The 16,826-nt window shown below is 38.1% G+C and overlaps 1 pseudogene; it reads left to right on the top strand.

Moving 5' to 3' along the window:
- Positions 1-2,874: 2,874 nt before the first annotated feature.
- LOC127436614 (voltage-dependent calcium channel subunit alpha-2/delta-4-like) overlaps positions 2,875-16,826 on the top strand; it is a 35,037-nt pseudogene continuing 21,085 nt past the window's right edge.

The raw sequence follows: 16,826 nt of genomic DNA, 5'->3' as shown, positions 1-16,826 counted from the left end.
CCCTCAAATGCATATTAACAGTGAAATGTTTTGCATTTAAATACCTGGTTAAAAGCAATATTTTCAATAAGGAGACATTCTGCCATTCCCCAGTCTCTCCAGTTAAAAACTGATTGATGGGATTATGTGAAGTGGTATGCCACTTCAAATATGCATGCCAACAGTAAGAATGCTGCCAGGAATGCACGTGCTACAGTTACATTAGAGTAGGGTGTGGATGAATAATGCAAACCAGACTGTGTGTCTGTGTTTTCATCACAGTACTCGTTCAAAAATGAGGGAGAAACAGCATCTGAGGTTAATTCACACTAAATAATGTTCTGTAATTGCAGTTTATAAATTATTATTATTTTATTTAGGCCTACAAATATATATATATATATAATTGGTACTTTAATTCACCAAAGTGGCATTCAACTGATCACAAAGTATAGTCAGGACATTACTGATGTAAAAATAAGCACCATCACTATTTGAAAAAAGTCATTTTTGCTCAAACCTAGACAGGCCCCATTTCCAGCAGTCATCCCTCCAACACCTTATCCTTGAGTAATCATGCTAAATTGATAATTTGGTACTAGAAAATCACTTGCCATTATATCAAACACAGCTGAAAGATATTTGGTTCGTTAAATGAAGCTTAACATTGTCTTTGTGTTTGTTTTTGAGTTGCCACAGTATGCAACAGACTGGCATGTCTTAAGGTCAATATTAGGTCAAAAATGGCAAAAAAAGAAACAGCTTTCTCTAGAAACTTGTCAGTCAATTGTTTTGAGGAATGAAGGAATGAATGCTTGAAATTGCCAAAAACTGAAGATTTCATACAAAGGTGTACACTACAGTCTTCAAAGACAAAGGACAACAGGCTCTAACAAGGACAGAAAGAGATGTGGAAGGCCAGATGTACAACTAAACATGAGGATAAGTACATCAGAGTCTCTAGTTTGAGAAATAGATGTCTCACATGTCCTCAGCTGACAGCTTCATTGAATTCTACCCGCTCAACACCAGTTTCATGTACAACAGTAAAGAGAAGACTCAGGGGTGCAGGCCTTATGGGAAGAATTGCAAAGAAAAAGACACTTTTGAAACAGAAAAACAAAAAGAAAAGGTTAGAGTGGGCAAAGAAACACAGACATTGAACAACAGATAATTGGAAAAGAGTGTTATGGATCTTAACCCCATTGAGCTTTTGTGGGATCAGCTAGACTGTAAGGTGCGTGAGAAGTGCCCGATAAAACAGCCACATCTATGGCAAGTGCTACAGGAAGTGTGGGGTGAAATGTCACCTGAGAATCTGGACAAACTGACAGCTAGAATGTCAAGGATCTGCAAAGCTGTCATTGCTGCACGTGGAAGATTTTTTTGATGAGAACTCTTTGAAGTAGTTTAAGTTCTGAAATTTTTTTTCAAATTGTAATAGTAATTTTTCATGTTATTAATGTCCTGACTATACATTGTGATCAGTTGAATGCCACTTTGGTGAATAAAAGAAACAATTTCTTTCCATAAGAGCAAAATCTGTACATTATTCCAAACTTTTGGCCACCAGTGTATATAAAAATTATTTGTAAATGTATTTAAATAAGCTTTTAAATATAAATGTATGACAATTTGAGGGGATTTTTTTTTTCTTTTTTTTAATTAGAGATATTGATATTGGTGTCGGATGGAAAATAAATGGTATAGCTCATCCCTAACAGATGGATTTATATAACTCCAAAGACCAGGATAGTGAGACCTCTGATTCAAAATAAAAAACAAAAACAAAACAATAAAAGGTACATTTTTACTTTTCTGCAGAAAATGTGAGTGTTTCTTGTCCATGTAAAACTCACAGCCACAATGCTAGAGTGTTGTGGGAGGTTGAGAGGGCTTTGTTATGCAGTTGCTAGGGTGTTCTCGGTGGTTGTTAAGTGGTTGCATACAGCCCCAAGTCAAAAGAGCCAACCTCCAAGTGTCTAGGATATTATGGCCCCTATGGATGTACAGTAAACCAGTGTAAGCCTAGGGAATTTTTTTTTTGCCAATTTTATCAACTGTGATCTGTCAGGTGAAAATTTTAGGTCTGTCACTTAGAAAAGTAATAGTACCATTCATGTTTATAAAAGAAACAGTGGACGACGAATTACGCACTGAAGTTTAATACTTGGGGTTAGTGCTTTGTGCGAATCCCCAACCCTAAACATGAGGAATAGTAATAGCAACTCTCTTAGTGCTCAAGAGTGTTGGTGCGAGGTAATGGTGTGTGTTTCCTTCTCTCTGACCGCACAGACCAGGGCTGTCTCCAGAATCACTAATTTTCATCTTTGACAGAAAAAAAACATCCTCTCACTCTTCTCTCTCTATCACTATCCCAATACATTTGCCCCTCACCCACCCAACATCTTCTGTCCTTCTCTTCCTCTCTCTCCCACAGAGGGAGGTGAGTGTAATCCATGTGGATTGTCATAGTGGGGAGGGCAGAGTGTGTGTGAGTGCATCCTCTTCTGTTTCAATGTCTACAGTTCCTCCCAGCTGTGCTGAACACAGGATGAGGATGAGAGAAATAAAGAGTTGCCGTTCAAACAGGGTGAAGACATCATCTGTGGAGCTCTGAGAGGATTCCGATAAACAACTTTCCTTTTTTATGATTTTGAGGAAGAAAACGTGAAAAAGAGAATGATGAGGGATAAATGTCATGGGGGATAATCAGGAATGGAGAGAACAGAGCCAGACGTTATTATTTCAGAAAAGATTCTGGGAACTCTTCTGTGTCACCCCAAAACACACATCTGAAACTTCTGGAGTGTCTGGTGGGATGAATGAATCAACGCACAATCTGACCTCAAGCCTGGACTTGGGTTTGTTTTTTAGGATTCTGTGAGCTGGAGATCACACATACTGCTGTTTTATGTACGTGGCAGGGGTTGATGGGTAGGATGAGAAGCACTGCTGTTGTGCTGCTCTGGGTGCTGTTTTCAAGCTGGACCATCCAACCACAAGCTCAGATGAGGATATCGCCTGAAATGTGAGTCCAGTTCCTCTCGGCACAAGTTTAACCTTCTTCACCCTCACACCAACAGCCCCCAAATACAAAATCTGTCCTACAGAGAAAGACCTGTAGCTTCCTAGGCCCATTTATTGCCACAAATTCAATATAAATTTGCAGCCACTGTCCTCAAGCATTTAAAAACTGCAACGGCAGGCAAAAAGAGCTACATTTTCTAAATAAACCACTTTTTATGATGATGAGCCTCTCTTGCATAAAAAGGTGCAGTTTTTGTGAGAATGACCATGTCTTAATTTAAATATGGCAGTGCTATTCCAGCGCAAATTGCTCCTGGTCAAGTTTGACTGCGGGTTGTTAGTGAATAAGACAGGTTTTAGCACTGAAATACCATGGCTTAAAGTAAATCAACTGTTTAGTGAATTCGCCGGAGAGAAATTGACAGCGAGAGAGTGATAGTTCATGGTCAACCTGTGCCCTGACTTACAATCCCACTCATAACACTCCTTTGAGTCCTCATGCAGAAGTACTGTATGTCTCCAAAGCCAAACTTAATGCTCGTAGGTCATGACCTACACACCTCCTGTCACCCCTTGAATACAGCCAAAGGCACCATAAGCCAAAGCATAACCTCCACTGGCAACATTGGCTTAAACTCCACACACACACACAGGCTGTTTCTGCAGACTTCTTGATTTCTTCAAGAGCTAATTCAGTTCTTCAAAAACACACCAACTTTAAATCTTCACATTGACAGAGCAAAAGCTGAAAATCCCTGTGTTATAGTAATGTTAGCAATGTTTCCTCTACCATCATTTTATGTGACTGAAATACTCTGAAATACTAAGTACGAGAATCAATAGGGATCTCTGCTCTTACAAACTCAGCAAGTCTCTTACATCAGATTTATCTTGATTTTTCAGATTTCTTATATATTTTTGTTCCTGTCTCATGATTTTGATGAGACACCCTCGCAAAGTACACATTATGTTCTGACCTAATAGCCTCTCCTTCCTGTTTACCATATTTATCACAGTATCTCTATGTGTTTAGAAATATAAAGATGCAGAGCCCATAGTGAAGATGGTGGAAGTGGAGATTCGGGAGATTTTCACAAAACCTGTCAAGAAAATGTCCTGGTCCTATTTTACTCTGAAATTAAAAGAAACAAATAAGGAATTATATTTTGCATATAGAAATGAAGCCTAATTTTAGGGCCATTATGTTTTTTTTACATTGTGACATTATTTTCATGACAGTTAATTAATAATGTCAGGACATTAATAATGTGAAAGATTACTATTACAATCTGAACAGAAATTCTTAAACTACTTCAAAGAGTTCTCATCTGATAGATGTCAGATAAAGCTGTGTCCAGTTATCTACTGTCTGTTTGGATTCACGCTAAACTTTAATTAACACTACTTCTTAATGTTAGCAACAGAGACAATACCAGCCCACGAGCAGCCCATCTGCCTACCAGAGAGAATGAGAGAGAAAGATAATGACCATATTCTATCTGACCTGAATATGTGGGCGTCCTTTTACCTTAAAAGTCTTTATTAGTGCAGTAAAACAGCAGGATGTATGTACATAAGTAGTGAGGCAGGAAGAGGATTAACCTTCCCAGACTGCTGCATCTCCTCCTCTCCCTCTCTTTTTTTGTTTTTGTGCATCTAATTTAAGCTCAGAAAAAAACCTGGTACTCTGAAATTCTTGTGTGGAGGTAGATTATTCCTGTCCGACCTCCTGTTCCAACACAATGACCTGTAGGTGGAAAGCAGGACTCACTGCTTTGGATACAGGCAGAGATTCTGTTCTCTGCTCTGAGATCTTGACCTGTGCTCCTGAGTTGATCTAGGATTTGAGTGTCTCTTTTCTGATTGCTTTCTTTTGGTATAGATTTTGTTAAAGGGCATATACTGTACATGAGATGCGTTCTTGTGTTCAAAAACAGCGAGCAATGGAAAAGAACAGAATTCAGGGGTCTAGAGATATTCGTCATTTTTAAAAGATGGAGTTTTTTTAACTTGATATGCAGTCTTAAAAACGCAATGCTCATGGCGGGATGCTCAAAAACTGCAACACAAAGGCCAATTATCTTTAAATGTGTATGCTTGTAGAAGCAGTGGTTTACAAAATGTCTCTGAGAGGGTGGGGGGGGGTGGTTTAGAAAAATATACAATGCAACTGAATGGTGATCAGACTTTTGTAGCTCCAAAAATCACATAAAGGAAACATAAAAGTAATCTATAAGACTCCAGTGGTTAAATCTATATCTTCAGAAGCAATATAATAGGTGTGGGTGAGAAACAGAACAAGATTTAAGTCCTTTTTTTACTCTAAATCTCCACTTTAACTTTCACTTGCAAATATGCACCACATGTGACTTTCAGATGTAAAAGTGAAAGTGAAAGTGGAGATTTAGAATGAAAAAAGGACTTAAATTTTTATCTGTTTCTCACTCACACCTATTATACCGCTTCTGAAGATATGGATTTAACCACTGGAGTCGTATGGATTACTTCCATGTTATGTGATTTTTGGAGCTACTGTAGATCACCATTTACTTGTATTGCAAGGACCTACAGAGTTGAGATATTTTTCTAAAAATCTTCATTTGTGTTCTACTGAAGAAAGAAAGTCATACACATCTGGGATGGCATGAGGGTGAGTAAATGATGAGAGAATTTTCATTTTTGGGTGAACTAGCCCTTTAATTGTTTAATTGTCTTACAAAAACTGGATGATCAGTTAGAAGTTTGTGAATTCTATTTATGATAATATGAATCCATCCATCCTCTTACTCTACAGTTCATCCCTCCATATACAGAATATGTTTGTGTTTCTTTGAGATGACAGATTTTGTTTTCTTCTGCAGTTCAAATACTACAATTAATTGATGATCAACAAGCTGGATGAGGACGGTAACTATGTGGCTCTGGGTGGTGAATTTCCTCTGGAAGAGAATGAACACTTCAACAAACTGCCTGTTAACACCCAACGGAGTGTCATACAAGTGCCCACCAATGTCTATAACAGAGGTGCATAAAAACACAAATAAATCTGGTCACTGCAGGTCTACCGCATGAGTGCACAATAGAGATTACTACCAGTAACATAAAGGCGTAAAACACGACAGAGTGTTTGAACATGTACATCTGCGCAAGTAGACACAGGACAGACAGCTGAGGATGCTTGACTGCTAGAATTACTGGTGTAATTAGTAGTGAGAATGACTCAGCCTCCTCTCTCTGTCGCTCTCATTTACCATCATGTCATCACAGTATTGACACAGTAACCAAGCAACTAAACACAGACCCAGAGATAATGAGATCTTACACATGCATACAAAAATCTTTGTCTGTCTCAGTGGATAACAAAAAGAGAGATACAGATAGAGTGAACATGCACATACAGAATGCTCATTAAAACTAAGGGATCACATGCAAAAACAAGAATAAATATTTGTGTCTTTGATAATGAAGTTGGACAATTAAGGAGTTATTATCAAAATGTCAAGGCTGTCCTTTTCCATACAGTGAGAATGCATGGTGGCTATTTGCAATTTGCCATGTTTTTTTTAAAAATAAAAAAATATATCAGGCAAAGATTTTAACCTGGGTTCCCCTGGGCACACTAAACATACAGTAACTTATACCACTACCCTAGGTGTCATACTTTTGTATAAGGAGATACTAAGTTGTTAAAAAGTTTTATTTTTTTTTTTCTTCCTTTGGTTATATTTGGACTACCACTTGTGCCCCCTCAAAAAATAAGTGAATGACCCTGACACCATCTATTATATATTTAAGGTACCCAGTGGACACCTGATGAAAATGGAGTTATCACTTTTGATGCCAGAAATCGCAACGGGTGAGTCTTTATGCACATTGCGGTTAATGCTCATTTAGATTTGATTTTTCCATGTAAACTCTAGACACACAACATGATCATGCGGGAAATTGATGTGTTGCGTCCGAAAGTTTGTGTACCCTGAAATCCACCCCATTCAGCCAAATTACTGACCCCCATCCCCCATCAAACATTTTTGCACACATTCGCTCTAGCACTACTGCACAAGCAGCCTCAAAGACATCACGTTCACATAAACAATGCTGAGTGGGATTCGGAGGTTGCATTTTTGCTCTAAAATTTAATTTTTACTCCACCGAATGTTAGGATTAGAGTTTGGGTTAGGGGTTAAAGTTAATTAAATATGCATTCCTTTTGACTGTATCACATTATTTAAAACTTAAAACAACTCGCTTTATGACTTGCTTTTGCCGCGATTTCACCGGAAACTGGAGATCACGCATGCCCATACGTTCCACAATACTTCCAGCTTCGGCCACCGGAGGGCAGTGATTCAATTTTGGTAAGCACAGACCGATTTCAGGGGCAGAAATTTCAACCTACTGTCACCGAATTCAGTGTGATCAGCCTGAGATGCATACTCTGGTTGTAAACTGAATGGTTGGATTAATGATTCTGCTGGAAGTTTGCCACTTCTGAACATCAAGGACTCAAGGACAAGATTAGTGATCTGGCCACAGCCCAGCAGGTCTAAGCAGCAGGTCTGATCTCAGTGAAAAACTTTAATCTTTCTTCCTTTCCGTGACTGATCTCTGACTACACATGCCTAAGTTTTTCTGCCCAGTTTCCTTTAAACACATTCTGCCAGGACTAACACTATTACAGATAATGCACACTATCTCTTTAGCTGTAAGGAACGAAACGCAAATATAAGTAATCTGAGTGGACCTGTAACACTAATAAGTTACATAAACACAAGATGAATAAAATGTGTATACATGCCTATTGCTGTAATAATCAGTCTCAATTTCCGTCTCCCTCTCTCTCCCACTCTCTCTCACCCTCTTATTGTGATCTCATTACTTCCTTCTCTCAGAACATTACGCAGACAGGATTTGACACACTGTGCTATCCATTTGAGGAATTATTAATGTGAGAGGTCTTGACTGTTTGTCAGGGGCCATCTGAGCTAACTTGAAAGCGGACAGGCATTTCAAAAAGTTTTTCTTCATCTTTTAAAAACACAATGAGTGACCAAATATCCTAAATCAAAAAAGTAACAGACCTTTTCTGTTATTTTTTTTCTTCTTCTTTATCTCTTTTAGGTACATCCAGGCTGCCACGTTCCCAAAAGACATCATCATTGCTGTGGACATAAGCGGCAGTATGAAGGATTTGAGGCTCACTATTGGAAAACACACCATCAACACCATTCTAGACACACTTGGCGAAAACGACTTTGTAAATGTGATTGTGGAAAGAACAGAAATCCAATAAAGAGCATGTGGCTTAATCACTACTCCCTGATTAGAATACTTGGCCACAGTAGTAAAAATAACACTATCTTCTCACCCTGTTTTTCCAGTACAGTGATTATGTGCAGTATGTAGAGCCTTGTTTTATAGGCACGCTGGTACAGGCCGACTTGGATAACCGAGAGGTAACGTTTTCTCTGTTTGCACAGAGCAGTGAATTCAGTTGCCAGTGGAGATCTTAATAATTGCTGCATTCTTCTACCATCCTTCTTCTTTCTTTCTAGCATTTCAAATTGCTGGTGGAAGAACTGCAGGTGAATGGTGAAGGAAAGGTGAAGAAAGCCATGAAAGAGTCCTTCAATATTCTCAATGAGGTGAGTGTTAGAGACAGTATATGAATATCTACATGAAATTCATTTATCAAATGTATATCTTTTTGTGTGTGTAGGCAGCAGTAGAAGGAAGGGGTAATTTTTGTAACCAGACAATAATGTTGATTACTGATGGAGCCATGGAAGATATTCAGCAGGTGTTTGAAGAGTTCAACTGGCCAGACCGCAGGGTACCAAACAAATACACACACAGTCACCATGGAAACATGCTTTACCTGTATTTATCTGACAATCTAATATATTCTTAAACAGGTGCGTGTTTGTACGTATCTGATTGGATGAGAGCTAACATTTGCTGATAATGTCAATTGGATTGCCTGCAACAACAAATGTGAGATCTACTCCCATCAAAGCATTTATCTTGTGCAACTACCCAGGCAAGTGAGCTCTGGTTGTATTCAACAAATTTTGGGGAATTTAGGTAAATACTTGGCACAGTATAATATAGCAATAATAGTATAACATACTGAGTTCCCAGTGTTTCTCTACACAGCTTTAGTCTTCTTTGTTTTTTGTGTTTACTTTATGAGAACTATAATTCTTATTAAACATTTCTAATAGAATTCAATTGAAATAATGTGACAGCAATGCCCTCTGCTGGTAATAGACAGAGTCTTATTACAGTTGTTTGTGTGCATTCATAATAAGGTTACTACACTTACATCTCTACTCTGGTGGATGTTCAGGAGAATGTGATGGAATATCTTCATGTGCTCAGCAGGCCAATGGTCATCAACCATGATCATGACATCATTTGGACAGGGGCTTACATGGACAGTGTGGTGAGCTGATTACTTTTTTTCGCTCCCTCTCTCTGTTTCTTTTTGCAAAAGCTGACATCTAAAAAGCCATGTTTCATATTGTCCCAAACTTTCATTATGGTCTTTTTTCATTAATCTTGTGGCTTTTCGGGTTGTGATGTCATTGTCTGGATGCAATGTTATTATTTGTCTGTCTGTTCCTTCATAATGTGTGTCATTCTTGCCTGTCACCCACTCTCATCCCATTTCAGCTACCCAACACAGCCGAGGTAAACTTGGTGATCTGCAGTGGAGTTTATAAAAAGTAGTATATAGCCCTACTAGAAATGAATTACATTGTACTGTATATTATTTTGTATTATTGCAGTTTAGACTTAGTGACACATTTGCCCTCCCTGATAAATACAATTTAGAAGATTTAGAAGATTTTAGTACATCCAGGTCATTGTCAAACGTCTGGTAGATTTTCAGTCAAAAGCAACTGGACTTCAAACAGACAGCATCCTGTTTGCAAGTCTAGTTGTGATGTACTGTCATGTTAATTTGATAAGAATCCAATTTGTCTTTGCAGAGGACAGTGTATTCTGATTAATATTATGGTTAATCTTGTATTTAATATGATACAGAGGACTGTTCCATTTTATTGTAGACACAGATGCTTAAATAACTCTACACTGGGTCCACAAAGAATCTGGACACTTTTCCCCCCCACTTTTTTGCACTGTCTGTGGGGGAATGTTTGTGGAATTTTGTGGTTTGAATTTAAATATGGTAAAATGTGTTCAACGGTAAAATGTGTTAAACTGAAAGTACCGTGTCACCAGATTGGCCAAGAGTTTCTATTTAATAAATGATTGATCAAGGGACAGGGACAATGTGTAAAATTGTGTGATGGAGTTAAAGGGATAGTTCACCTAAAAATTAAACTTTTCTGATCATTTACTCACCCTCATGCCATCCCAGATGTGTATGACTTTCTTTCTTCTGCTGAACACAAATTAAGATTTTTAGAAGAATATCTCAACTCTGTAGGTCCATACAATGCAAGTGAATGGTGACCAATACTTTGAAGCTTTAAAAAGCACATGAAGGCTGCATAAAAGTAATCCTTATGACTCCAGTGGTTTATAAATTATCCTCCCTGCCCTGTAGGTGGTGATATATAAGAAGAATGTGGATTACTTTATGTGCTTTTTGGAGCTTCAAAATTTTGGTCACTATTCACTTGCATTGTATGGACCTACAAAGCTCAATATAGGATCTCTCTCTCCCTCTGTCTATTCAGCTTTTTAACACACAGGCCGAGAGCTTGCTGTTGATGACCTCTGTTGCCATGCCTGTGTTCAGCAAGAAAGAGGAAACGGTGAGATGTAAAAAAAAAAAAAAAAAAAAAAAAAAAAGGGGGAATAGAAAGAGAGAGAGAGAGAGAGAGAGAGAGAGAACAGAAATAAGAGCTCCATCAACTCTCTCTCAAATGATACCTGACCAGCCTAATATATTATGGAACATTAAGAAGAAGGAGCTAAAGATTAATCAAACATATTACCCATTCAAATTGAATAAATAAATAAATACTATGGTATTACCATAATAATATACCATCGAAAAACCATGGTGATACCACTGTTTTTAGTTTTCCTCTGGGGGAGGAGGGCTGCAACGCCCTGGTACCTTACACATGGTGTATGCACATGATAATTAAACAGTGGCATGTTATGTATGTCAAAGCACCATGATATTACCATGGTATACCATCACAAAGCAATGGTACAGTACGTGAAGCTTGCAAAACCACCGATTATAAATCAAAGAATCTAAAATAATTCGACAAAATCATTCAATATTGGCAACAAACCACCCTTAACGCATTTATAAAATATATACCGCTACATTATCACTGTGTAAACTGACTTTTAAACCTGCAAGTGGATATTAATGATAAATTAAAAGCTCAGGCAAAACATCCTTAACGCGCTTTCGCGCGACCGATAAAAAACGCGAGATCTCGCGGTGGATTATGAATGCAGGCAGAACGAATCAGTAACAGATAATAATGTCACTAAATGTTACATGTTGCAGATGTTCTCAGATAAAAAAATTAATTATAAAAATATTTCCGTTTTAAGACATTTTACAAAATAAGACTTGCCCATTTTAATTTTAACATAATCAGCACATAGTTTAACCACTTGAATAAAATGTAAAAACTAATTTATATGAATGCAATGTTAAATTGAGATTTTGCAGAAAGATTGGTGAATTAAATTGATTTAATGACTTTGAGGCTGGTTGACAGTTTAGAAACTGTTTTAACAGCTGTTTCAATCTCTCTCTCTCTCTCTCTCTCTCTCTCTCTCTCTCTCTCTCTCTCTCTCTCTCTCTCGTTGTCTCATGGCATCCTCCTTGGTGTGGTTGGCACTGATGTCCCTCTGAAAGAACTCATGAGACTGGTTCCTTGAGATAAGGTGCCTGATGTCATCAGTCCACAGTTCTCTCCATCTGTAAAGTTGATCAGATTTATTGTATTGTAGGCCAGACTGTATCCATGGATATTATTGCACTATAGGTGACGCTTACAGCTTGGTTAAACTGCAGACTGAATAATAAGCAAAAATGTTAATTTACGTATCTTGAATAATTTGACGTTTTGACATTTGCTGTGCTGTCTCAGCTGGGGGTTCATGGCTATGCCTTCCTAAATACTAACAATGGTTACATCCTCTCTCATCCTGACCTTCGACCTCTGGTGAGCTCCTCACTGTTTCCTTTAGAAGGTTTAACACAAGCTTTCTTTAAGAGCTGATTGCATTGCTGAGTTTGTCAGTTTTACGTTATATCAAAGTCGATGTTTTCTACACTTAATGTGCATATGTTGTGTGATTTTGCTAGTATAAAGATGGTAAGATGCTAAAGCCAAAGCTGAACTACAACAGTGTGGATCTGTCAGAGGTGGCGTGGGAGGATACAGAAGATGCAGTGAGTGGAACACACACAAAAATAAACACATAAACACATATTGTACCATTTTTAGATCCATTGCTGCAAGGTGTTTGTGTTCCCTGTCTAGTTGAGAACAGGGATGGTAAAAGGGGAAAATGGAGAACACTCTCTTGACGTTAGAGCAACGGTAGACAATAGAGTGAGTGAATTTTGAACTTTCAGTTTCTTCTGATCATTTTATTATAGTTTGATTCATTACACTTTCTCCCATAACAATCTAGGCAAGTTTTGACTGTTGTGCTGAAACATGCTGTTTTCCTGAAAAACGAATATTTCTACACTACCATCAATGAAACTCCATTCAGGTAAGCTTATCCATGTTCACTGTTGTTTATATTGATTAAAGGGATAGTTCACACAAAAATGAAAATTCTCTCATCATTTATTCACCCTCATGCCATCCCAGATGTGTATGACTTTATTTCTTCTGTTGAGCACAATTTTTTTTAGAAACATATCTCAACTTTGTAGGTCCATACATTGCAAGTCAATGGTGGCCAGAACTCTGAAGCTCAAAAAAGAACATAAAGGCAGCATTAAAGTAATCCATACGACTCCAGTGTTTAAATCCATGTCTTCAGAAGCGATATGATAGGTGCGGGTGAGAAACAGATCAGCATTTAAGTCCTATCTTTACTATAAATGTCCACTTTCACTTTAACTTCCACATTCTTTTTCTTTCGTTTTTTGCGATTCGCATTCTTCATACATATCATCACCTACTGGGCAGTTAGGAGAATTTCTAGTAAAAAAAGGAATTCAATTTCGGTTTCTAACCCACACCTAGCATATCGGTTCGAACACACGGATTGAACCATTGGAGTCATATTGATTACTTTTATGCTGCCTTTATGTCCTTTTTGCACCTTTAAAGTTCAGGTCACCATTCACTTGCATTGAATGGACCAACAGAGCTGAGATATTCTTCTAAAAATCTTTGTTTGTGTTCTGCAGAAGAGAGAAAATCATACACATCTGGGATGGCATGAGGGTGAGTAAATGATAAGAATTTTCATTTTTGAGTGAACTATTCCTTTAATATTTTTATAATTCTACTATCTCTAATACAGTATATGTTCATATACTGTTTGTTTACAGGAAATCCTACATATGTTTAAATCTCTGTTCACCTTTTATTAAGTTTTTTACTGGATTTATATGTTAGACTATATATTGTGTCTATGGTTTCAGTCTTGGAATTGTGCTTACCGGAGGTCACGGGAAGAAAGTTTTCAATGGAAATGTGTCAGTCGAAGAGGGTACAGATTTTCACATTATTACCTAAAAAGTAAACCTCAAGTTTCCTATCTGCTATCTCAGCTTTGTAATTCATCTCTAATGATGTTTTTTTGTGTCGAAACAGGTCTTCATGACCTGACTGCATCTGATGTCACTGCTGCCAGTGAATGGTGGGTGTTAGGTTTATCAGTTGTAGTTAAAATGCAAGGTTAGGCTGCCGTTTTTAGGTTTATGCAGTGTCTGAAGTGATTTAAAGTATTTTAATTGAAGCTTTCTGATGTTTCAGGACATATTGTGAGACATCAATCCAAATCACCGCAAACTTACACAGTTTCAGGCTGTGGTTCGGTACCTGATGGGGAAAGAACCAGACCTGGAGTGTGAGTTCTGTCTGTACAGGCTTTTAGACACTAAACAAGAAGTTTTATCATGATATTTAAGATTTCGACTTATATCTTTGCATTTGCATGTCTTCATATAGCAGACACTTGTATCCCATATATACAGTATATGAACCAACAATAAAAACATATACTGTATATACACTACAGTATATACAAAGTTCAGATGTAATGAACATGTAAAAGGAGGACACAGTTGGTATCTGCCTGTTCTCCAGGTGATGCAAGACTCTTGCAGCAGACTCTGTTTGACGCAGTGGACACAGCTCCTATGGAAGCCTACTGGACTGCACTGCTGCTGCTCAACGCCTCCAGGTACGAATTCCCACCCACACACACAGCATCACAGACAAGTTTCATTAGTGTAACGCGTGCTCGAGCGTAACCTTTCTTATTCCATTTCACGCCTCCATTGCGTAGAATTGATGGGGGTGTGGAAACAGTGTTCCTGGGCACACGCTCCGGCCTCATGAGGATGATCAGATATGTCGGCGTAGAGAAGCAAGTGGCGAAGTGAGTACCATTAATCAAGAGCTCCTGCTGCCTGTGTCACGCCTCTTCAGTGAACAGCATAGATTGCATTTACATTGTCATAGGTTTCTTACAGCCACTCTCTCTCACTGTACAAAATACACTCTACATTTTACTCACCAGATAAGTAGAACAATGGTAGAGTTCTTTACATTTATGTTCAATACATATGCTTTTTTACTCAAGCAACAAGCATTTAAATGTAGTGCCTTATTAACTAATGTAGTAACTAGTAAATATATTGGGTAAGTGTAGGAATAGCATTGCAATAGTAAGTCGTTTAGAAAGAATCGAACTGTAAATTGGTAATCTGGCATGATTTTTCTCTTTCTGGTGAAATATTGACAGGAAATTCTTGTCTCCATTGGATAAGGAGAATGTACTCTGGGCCATTTCCCTGTGTGGTACCGGCGTGCAGCAGAGAATCCAGCTGGACGCTTTCTATACGCCGTCCCTACGGAAGACAGCATTCGAGGTAAACTACTCCCTGCGGACCACATCATAAAGACTGCGAGTTTTGCTTTACACCCTATTGTGTTCGCTGTGCTCAATTATCTCTTTCCCCGCAGCAGACAGCAAGTTTGTGATTGCTGTCACATCTGTTACAGTGACTGTGAACAAAAAGACAGCAATTGCTGGAGGTAAGACCTTCCTTTGTCCTTGTTATCTTTTAATTCCTTTTTATTTTTTTGTGCTTTCTTAGTCTATGCAGAGGCATAGCCGCCCATTGTAGTGCTATTATCTTTGTGCCCCTGAATTAATGTGCAAAAGTTCACCCTCTGAACATGACTATAAACTTGAAAAGTACAACAACAAAAAAAAAAAATGCCTCGGCATGATCTTTGCTTTGATCTTGCTTTATTTCCTCTGCACGCACGCACGCACACACACACACACACACACACACACACACACACACACACACAAACACACTGTTCATTGATTTGTTGTACTGCATTAATGCATTCAGAAAAATTAATGGATGGGAAGTGGGGCTTAGTTTATCCATGTGAGAATTTGAGTTTAAGGATCTTTCTCCATTCTGTGTGAATTTGAGGAAACATATTGTTTAATTAATGTTTGAACAAACCGTATGTGTGCATGGGCCAGGTTTTGCCTACAGTACATTTGCCTACAGAAAAAAAAACACTTAATAAACACACTAAATAATGTACAGTTGAAGTCAGAAGTTTACATACACTTAGGTTGAAGTCATTAAAACAATTTTTTTAACCACTTCATAGATTTAATATTAGCAAACTATAGTTTTGGCAAGTCGTTTAGGACATCTACTTTGTGCATGTGACGATAATTTTCCAACAATTGTTTACAGACAGATTGTTTAACTTTTAATTGACTATATCACAATTCCAGTGGGTCAGAAGTTTACATACACTAAGTTAACTGTGCTTGGAAAATTCCAGAAAATGATGTCAAGCCTTTAGACAATTAGCCAATTAGTTTCTGATAAGAGGTGTATTGAATCGGAGGTGTACCTGTGGATGTATTTTAAGGCCTACCTTCAAACTCAGTGCCTCTTTGCTTGACATCATGTGAAAATCAAAAGAAATCAGCCAAGACCTCAGAAAAAAAACTGTGGACCTCCACAAGTCTGGTTTATCCTTGGGAGTAATTTCCAAATGCCTTAAGGTACCATGTTCATCTGTACAAACAATAGTACGCAAGTATAAACACCATGGAAACACACAGCTATCATACCGCTCAGGAAGGAGACGCATTCTGTCTCCTAGAGATGAACGTAGTTTGGTGCGAAAAGTGCAAATCAATCCCAGAACAACAGCAAAGGACCTTGTGAAGATTCTGGATGAAACATGTAGACAAGTATCTATATCCACAGTAAAATGAGTCCTATATCGACATAACCTGAAAGGCTGCTCTGCAAGTAAGAAGCCAATGCTCCAAAACCACCATAAAAAAGCCAGACTACAGTTTGCAAGTGCACATGGGGACAAAGATCTTACTTTTTGGAGAAATTTCCTCTGGTGTGATGAAACAAAATGGAACTTTTTGGCCATAATGACCATCGTTATGTTTGGAGGAAAAAGGGTGAAGCTTGCAAGCTGAAGAACACCATCCCAACCGTGAAGCATGTGGTGGCAGCATCATGTTGTTGGGGTGCTTTGTTACAGGAGGGACTGGTGCACTTCACAAAATAAATGGCATCATAAGGAAGGAAAATTATGTGGATATATTGAAGCAAC

This window comes from Myxocyprinus asiaticus, chromosome 47 (assembly GCF_019703515.2).
Source record: "Myxocyprinus asiaticus isolate MX2 ecotype Aquarium Trade chromosome 47, UBuf_Myxa_2, whole genome shotgun sequence".
NCBI classification, from domain to species: domain Eukaryota; kingdom Metazoa; phylum Chordata; class Actinopteri; order Cypriniformes; family Catostomidae; genus Myxocyprinus; species Myxocyprinus asiaticus.
The sequence above is the reverse complement of the archived record's forward strand: the minus strand, read 5'-3'. Positions and strand labels throughout refer to the sequence as shown.